The 8441-nt window shown below is 44.1% G+C and overlaps 1 pseudogene; it reads right to left on the reverse strand.

Annotated features, from left to right (window-relative positions):
• Positions 1–601: 601 nt before the first annotated feature.
• LOC115844090 (eukaryotic translation initiation factor 4E pseudogene) lies at positions 602–1253 on the reverse strand (annotated as a pseudogene).
• Between the last annotated feature and the right edge of the window lie 7188 nt (positions 1254–8441).

Raw genomic sequence — 8441 nt, forward strand, 5'->3', positions numbered from 1 at the left:
AAAAGCAAAACAAATGAAAAACTGAAACCAGAATCACTGATGTTATCAAGTAGGGAAACAAATAAATTAAAATCTAGCAGCCATCAGCAAGAGTACAGCACAGACAATGCTGTAAAAAGAAACAAAGACAGTTGTTAGAAAACCCGCACGCATCATACTCTTTCAAACGAGCAGAATAAGCTTCTGCGTACAATGGAACATAAACAGCATCGTTCTCTTGTGAGGTATAGAAATGCAAATGCTTTTCTTTAGTATTGTGCACGGGCCAAATGTGTCTGTAATGTTTAATTCTATTAAGCTATTACAGAGTGGGCCAGGAACACATTTATGGATTCTGGGGACGATGTGTACTATACTTCTTCGACTGAGATAGTAGACACTCTAGCCAAAATTTAAAAAAAAAAAAAAATATATATATATATATATATGAACACAAAAGTATAAGACAAAGGCGAATGAGACTTCTCTTATATCTTAGCAACATTTAGATGGAAATCAAATTTAAATGCAGTCCCCTCTGCTTTTGAAGAGGCTTTGGTTCAGCTCCCAAATCTCGACTGCTTGACGCATTCTCACACGAGAATACTCAGAAGGTGTCTTCTTAAACAGCAAACCTATTTTTAGTGCTGGAGCCGCTCTGAGTAGCTGTGTCTGCATGGGACTGGTAACCAATCACTGTCCTTGGAGGAAGTCCTAACCTTTCCTTGTCTACCCTCCCTATATGTGTAACAGCTTCTCAGTTTTCACATTCAGTAGTCCACATTGCTATTTTTTCACCTTTAGCTCTTAACATTCACAGCTCCACATACATCATCACTGTAGTCATCAAAAGATTCTCCAATAAGGCACAGCAGTGTCTCTAGCCGAAAGCAATCGAGGTCACTTGGTCTCTGCTGTTTGTTCAATGTAATTAGCCATCGACCTCCTCGTTTGTTTTTCTCATCTTCCCACATAGGCTCAATACCATCCTTAAAAAGTGCGTAGTCACAGCCAGGCATTAAACTGCTAGACAACTGGATATGGGTGTACAGAGCCCAAAAGTCGTCAACAGTATCAGACTTAGAGATCAGCTGAAGGTTTGCTTGCCAAGTTTTGCTTTTATCATTTTAAAAACTCCAGAGTGTCCATCTGTTCTGTAAAGGATGTTTAATATAGCGTTCTGGGTTAGCAACCTCCTGATGAGATTCTGTTTTCTCTTCTTCTGTAGGTGGGGGATTAGGTGTAGGGGTGGTTTCCAGTTCCACAGTCACCATCTTAGATGGATCTCGAAGACCTTGCTTTGAAGCTGGAGAGGTGGGATGGATTTAAATAGATGGACAAGAAATGGCAGAGCATTTCTGGCCAAGAGGAAAGAGACAGACTTGTTGGGGCTGAATGAATAGAGGTGCAGTCAGGGTGGGGATGAGACCTGCCCCGTTGCATCAGAGGCTGTGGCTGGGGAAGCAGCAAGGGATGGTGGGGGGGTTGGGGAGACTGAGAGGGTAAAAGGGGTCAGAGGGCAAAGTATCATTAGAAGATGACTGGAGAAGTTTCAGTAACCGAGCCAAGGGTCCCACTTGCTACTGTTTCTTCCCAGGAGGGCTTGTTCTTCCTTGATAGGTTAGAGGTAGGACCAGGGCACCAGTTAGAAAGCTTGGCTTGGTCAGGCCCTGGTGCACATTGAAGGGGCAGAATTTAAGAAGAGTTATTCATCGTGGGCCCCTGTAACCCTTGTCCTTCTGTCCTTCCCTGCCCTGAACCATCAGCACCACCATCACCTCTGCAGATAACGCATCCCTCCAGTTCCCGCTCCTGGGAATGTCCGTGCCTGAGACCAGGTGCGTCAGAGAACATCATTCTTTCGTGCTTTCCCAGATTTTCATGCTGTCCTAGGGACAGGTTCTCGAAAAGTGACTAAGCTTGAACATACGTCAGACCAGTTGCGTGAGTGTAAAGCTTGATTCAGTTTGGTTTCACAAAGTGAAACAATACGTCATGTCTTGCCTTTTAACATTTTAGGGTTATTGGTGCTGCTTTGATCCTGAGCCAGGGCGGCCAATGCTGGGAGTGCATCCCCTCTGTCATCCCTTCAGAGCCCTTTGCTGTTTTGACCACACTGGCTTCCAGGGTGCCTTCCCTCCTGACCCAAGTTTGTTTTCATAGGAAACAGACCCTGAAGCAGGAATTGAGAGCAGGAGGTTCCCTGGGAGGGGTGCATAACCTTGGGCAAGGATTCTTCCCTGGCCAAGGGCAATTCCTGGGCAGGATTGTAGCTGGGGAATGAGACCTTTGAACTTGAAAGGGGGGATGGGGAGTAGGGGGGTTGTCTGGGCAGGACAGTGCAGCAGCCACTATAGCTCCCAGCAGCCAGCACTTGAGTTCTCTCAGCAAAGAGACCCTCAGGCTGCTGGACCCCCTTTGCCATTTCCTTCAGAAAGCCCGGAAGTACCTGGGAATCTGCATACCCCAGGGCAGCCGCTAACCAATGACGAACACAAACACCCGGCTTCCTTTACTACCATGGTGACCGTTCTGAAGTGTGACCCAAGTTTTCTCCAGAGCTCCCCACTGGGACTGAGCCATGGTCCCCTCCATGGGATGGATGCTTGCCTGATGTCCCCCTCTTGTTTCGTCCCCTTACCTCTGGGTCCCATGTCCCCATTCAGATAGTGCCTGGTTTTTTATTTTTCCTGGAAATGCTTCATAACAACTCACTTTCTCCTGAGTTCTGCGCTCAGCTTTGTCTGTTCTGGGGAAATTGATCCAAGACAACCGCTTTGTGACCCTTGAGTATGTTATTGAACCTCTCTAAGCCTCAGTTTCCTCATCTGCAGAGTAAGCACAACAGTGACAATGAATGTGTGGGATTGTTGTTTAAGTTATGAGAACACACCCAGGACAAAGTAAGTCCTGAGTAAAGACAGCTGTTATTAACTGAACAGTGATACTCTCCGGTTTTGGCTAGAAGAACCAGATACTGCCTCATTTTGGCTGAAAAGTGTGAGCTTTGCATCCTCTACCATTGGACTTGAAACTCCTTCTACACCTGAGGTCCTCTTTCCTCATTGTTTCAGCTTCAGTTGCAAGTATCGGCTGCACTTCTTTTTTTTCCTTTCAGTGTGAAAGGAAGAAATCCCTGAAGGAAGGTCCTGAGTGTTCTTTTGAGTTTCTGTATATTGCCTCTCCTGATAGCCTCTCCAAATAAAGAACCTCTTGAACTAATTAAGCTAATTGGAGACGAAGCTGGCTCATTTTCACAGGCTGCTCCAGGGAAAGTGCCTGATATTTAAGAATGTAAATTTCACTACATTTTTAAACTGTGTTTTGCACTGGGGATCTTGGTGGTCGGTGTCTTCACTTGGAATTGGTGAGGAAAAGCAAGGGCTCGTCATCCCTGGGGTCACCTTCGCCCTGGATCCAGCTCTCCTGTCCCATCCTTGTTGACAGGGCCCGTTGCTCCGCCACCATGGCTGGTGCGGTGACCAGAAACCACATGGGTGACCCTTGAGAACTGATGGCTCCGCAGGACCACCCTTGGCTGCAGTCCTCAGTCTCAGCTGACTAGAGTGAGTCTGGCGTATCATTTTGAATTTGTCAAGTTGGCTCTGCTTGGTTGACTGTGGCTGCCTGAAGAGCTGTGTGAAAGAGGATTCCGAGTTCTTCTTTGGCTTCCGTGAAGAAGAGAGCAGAGATTATTAGTAACACCTGTTGTGAATATTGCGTAGGCAGTGATGGCGTGTGTTTGCGAGACTGGTGTAGAGTGACATGTTTCTGCAGAGATTCCAAGTTTTCTATGGGTAATAAAAGTTTCCTGTTATTTTATATAATACTATATTATATTTTGTATATTGTATTTTATTATAACTTGGAATATATTCAGATATATTCATATTTGTAATTATAACATATAAAGTAAAAATATATATAATATAAAATATATAATAACATACACAGGGATGTATCCCATATTTATATACATATATATATGAATCCCAAAAGGTGAGGAATATGAGTATTAGCATTCATCCCTTTTAACCTTCTTGCCAGCCCTCATTCTCTAATGAATTCAATTGTCAGCTAAAATGACCTCTCCTTACAGACTGTATTACCCTTGACAACTTATTCAGTTTCTCTGTGACTTGGTTTCCTCAGCTGTTAAATGGATGGGAGGGTCTGCCCCCCAGGGTTGCCATGGGAACTAAATGAGTGCTACATCTGCAGTACTCAGGGCAGTGCCTGGTACATAAGTAGACTGAGATGCATTAGCTCTTATAATATTCGAATCACGTTACTGTGTATCAAGCACCCACTGTTTGCCACCAGGCAGTGTTCTGTGGAGGCTGCTCTTTAATCTCCAAGGCTGTCCACTTATCTCCCTTTTCAATCAAGAGTAGAAGAAAGTAATTTTCATTTTTATGTCAGCACTGCTGATTTTCTGATGAAGTTTACAGTACATAGAAACCCCAGAGAGAAGGCTTCTTCTTTAACAATGCTGAGACCGAGGGAAAGAATACACATGACAAAGAGCCTGTGTCTTTTCCTGTAAGACCTGGAAGATGAAATTAAAGCTTAATTTCTTTTCCCCTCTTTACCATAATGTTGCTGGAATTTAGCTATTAAAAATAACTCTTCATGTAACTTAGCTCATTGGGTTTTCTCATGTTTAGATACAGAGGGCATTGTTAGCTTTGCCTTTGCAAAGCAGGGTGGGCTTATGGAAAGAACCAGGGTTTTGGTGTCAGATAGAGTTGGACTCAGCCCCACCATGAGCTGTCTGACACTGTAAGCAAAGTGACTTGACCTCACTAAGCCTCCTGTCCTCAGCTGTAGAATGGAAGAGTAGGCAGCCCCTGCCATTCACTGGGTCTCTGCAAATTCATGCTTCAGAGCCCCCTGTTCGGCGAGGGTTACACGTTATAATGAGAGTCCCGAGGTCCTGCAAACTTCTAAAGTGCCTTCTGAATCTTCAGAGAAGAAATTAAATTATATCTAGCTGGTCTCAAATATAATGTATCATTGTTATAAGCCTTTGAGCGTTTGAGCATCAATAAACCTGTGTAGGCTGATCTGGTAATTTTGTTCAGATTATGGGGTCATTCCCAGCAAAGGGAAGGTACCATAGCCCGCGGCGGCTGGCTGCTGGATAACAGAATTCTTTTTCCCATAGAACCACTGTGAGGCCTGGATTAGTGGCTCAGCATAGGCCACAAATGCCCAGTCAACACATAAGGCCCTTGGAATGTACAGTGTAAAATTCACCTGCACTGGGCTTATATAATTGTCAGTGTACTTAAGTTAAATTCTAGCTCTGTCACTTGCTAGCTTTGGGATCTCAGCTTCTCTAAGCCTTAGTTTCCTCATCTGCAAAATCAAAATGAAAATGTCTTCTTTGTGGGGTTGTTGGAGAGACGAAGTGATGTCTGGCCCACAGTAACTGTTCCATCCGTCGTTCTTGGGCCTACTCTTCTACCATTGTTATGCTTATTTGGACCAAATATATCAACATTTCTGTGGAAAATGGTTAAGGTGAATTTCAACTCCAGATTTTAGGAACACATCATCCTGCATGGTGTTGCTCTGAAAGCAGTGTTCTTTTTTTTTTTTCTGCGGTTCGCGGGCCTCTCACTGCTGTGGCCTCTCCCGTTGCGGAGCACAGGCTCTGGACGCGCAGGCTCAGCGGCCGTGGCTCACGGGCCCAGCCGCTCCGCGGCACGTGGGATCTTCCCGGACCGGGGCACGAACACGCGTCCCCTGCATCGGCAGGCGGACTCCCAACCACTGCGCCACCAGGGCAGCCCTGAGAGCAGTGTTCTCCCGGATCTCAGTCTCGGATGGTGGCTCCCCCTGTCTGGGGGAAATGTCCCAGGGGAGCTAAGTGTGGGTGGTGGGGATTTCAGGATGTAGACGTTTTAGGTGGCCTGGCCAGGTAGGGGGAGTACCCTTGGGTTGAATCTGAGTGTCACTTCAATCACTGCCTTTCTCCTTCACCAGCCAGGATGCTAGTTGGGCTCCTCCCCGATCCTCCATGAGAATTCTGCTTGGCTGGAGCCTAAGAAAGGCGCTCTCAGCGTTCCCTGCTGCTCTCATGCTCCTCATACAAGCGCTAGGCTCGTTCAAGGTTTCCTTAAATGGTTTTACTTTATAGTAAAAAAAAATGTTTTCAGGTGATATCACTTATGTAGAATCTTAAAAACTCAGAAATGAACTTATTTACAAAATAGACTCACAGAAATACTCACAGACATAGAAAACAAACTTATGGTTACCAAAGGGGGAAGGGGTGGGGGGAGAGATAAATTAGGAGCTTGGTAGTAACACATACACACTACTATATATAAAACAGATAAACTACAAGGACCTACTGTATAGCACAGAGAACTATATTCAATATCTTGTAATAACCTATAATGGAAAAGAATCTGAAAAAAAATGATAAATATATATATATTTATGAATAAATAAATATAGCTGAGTTACTTTGCTGTACACCTGAAACTAATACATTTTAAATCAACTCTGCTTCAATTTAAAAAATGTTTATGTTTATTCTAAAATTTACGTATGGTAGAATTCACTCTTTTAGTGCATAGTTTTATGTGTTTTGACAAATGCATAGAGTCTTGTCACCATCATCAAAATCAAGGTACAGAACATCACCCCCCAGAATTCCCTTTGGCAGTCCCCTTGGTATTTTACACTCCTGATGAAAAACAAAATACCAGGCAGAGGGGAGTAAATAACTTTTTTTGCAACTTGCCCTTTACTCTTTTCTCACACAGATTCTTTTGAGGAAGACGGAGTTCCCTCTAAGAGGCTGGTGGGCCACAGAGGACTGTCCTGTGGGAGCCCAGTGCTTTCTAGGCTCTCCGAGATCTCTCATGGCAACCAGAGCGGGGGTGGGGGTTCTGAAGCATGGGACTCCCAGGGCCTGGGGACCAGTTTGATCAAGGAGACCACTGGGGCTTAGATTAAGGGAGCTAGGGGTACCAAAGGAAAGCTCTGAGAATTTTTCTTCCCTTGCTCTGTCACCACACACCTGCCTGCCATGAAAAATCCTGGGCTGTAGAGTAATGAGCTAAAAAGCGAAGACTAGCTCAGAGCAGAGGATACAGGAGTAAATTGGCAAGAGGGAATAGGATGGGAGAGGAATATTAGGTGTCTGAACAGGAGAGCAGAGAAAAGTTCCAAGGTTGTTTTTGGAAAGTTTTCCATGAGGACCTTACTGGCCCAGAGTCCTCTTTTTGTGAATGAGAATAGGTAGCCCTCTTATCCTTCTGCAGCTCTGCTCCCACAGAGAGCTGAGGGGTTTGTGCCCCCATGCACCCTTCAGCAGGGCATCCTTGAGCAGGACATAACCTGCACATTCTTTTGGTGAGAACATCCATTGCAGTTCTCACACGAATCAGGCATCTGTGTTCAATGAATCCTTCCCCGATAACCCAGGAAAGCAGAAATGTTGCTGAATAAAAAATGATTTGTGGAAAATACACTGGCTTCAGCCATCAGACTTTTTGGCAGAAATATTAAAAATGCAGATAAAAATGTTCCGTTAGGACCCTGGCTGTCCGTATGTCTTGGTGAGATCTTATTATGGAATGTGTGGTAAACACTCGGGCTTCAGGAGCTAGCAGCAGTTCGCTGCCTTTGTGTTTCACATTTCAGTAAAAAATATCAAATGTCAAAATGCACGTCACCGTCTAAATAAAATTGTACACCAAAGAATGGGAGGAATGCTGCTGTTGAGTCATGAGATGTCACGCCTGACAGGAATGCTGATGTCTTGGATGGGCGGCTGTTGAGGACAAAGGGGGGAAGTGGGAATATTTTGCTGGGTGTGAGATTGGAGATCTGTGTCTGGCAGTGTTGAGTTTTCCTCACCTGTGATAAGATCACAGCCTGGATCGGAGTTCTGTGTGTAAGTCTTCTCCATCCTGGGTCTGGGTGCAGCATCCCATAGGCTGGGAATATGGACTAGTGTTTTATTTCTTCATCTGGAAGCCTTGAGAGAGTTTTAAGTTTTTTTTTATGGTCACATAATTTTATTATTTTAAAAAATTAAAAATTTTTTATTTTCTTATACAATTTTTAAATGTGACCTTCCATTTACAGTTATTACAAAATACTGCCTCTACTCCCTGTGTTGTACCATATATCCTTGTAGTTTATTTTATACCTAATAGTTTGTACCTCTTAATCCCCTACCCCTGGATTGCCCCTCCCCACTTCCCTCTCCCTACTGGTAACCACTAGTTCGTTCTTTGTATCTGTGAGTCTGCTTCCTTTTTGTATATTACCTAGTTTGTTATATTTTTTAGATTCCACATATAAGGATATGATACAGTATTTGTCTTTGTCTGACTTATTTCACTTAGCATAACACCCTCCAATTCTACCCATGTTGTTGCAAATGGCAAAATTTCATTCTTTTTTATGGCTGAATAGTATTCCATTGTATATGTATA

This window comes from Globicephala melas, chromosome 11 (genome assembly GCF_963455315.2).
Source record: "Globicephala melas chromosome 11, mGloMel1.2, whole genome shotgun sequence".
Classification (NCBI taxonomy): domain Eukaryota; kingdom Metazoa; phylum Chordata; class Mammalia; order Artiodactyla; family Delphinidae; genus Globicephala; species Globicephala melas.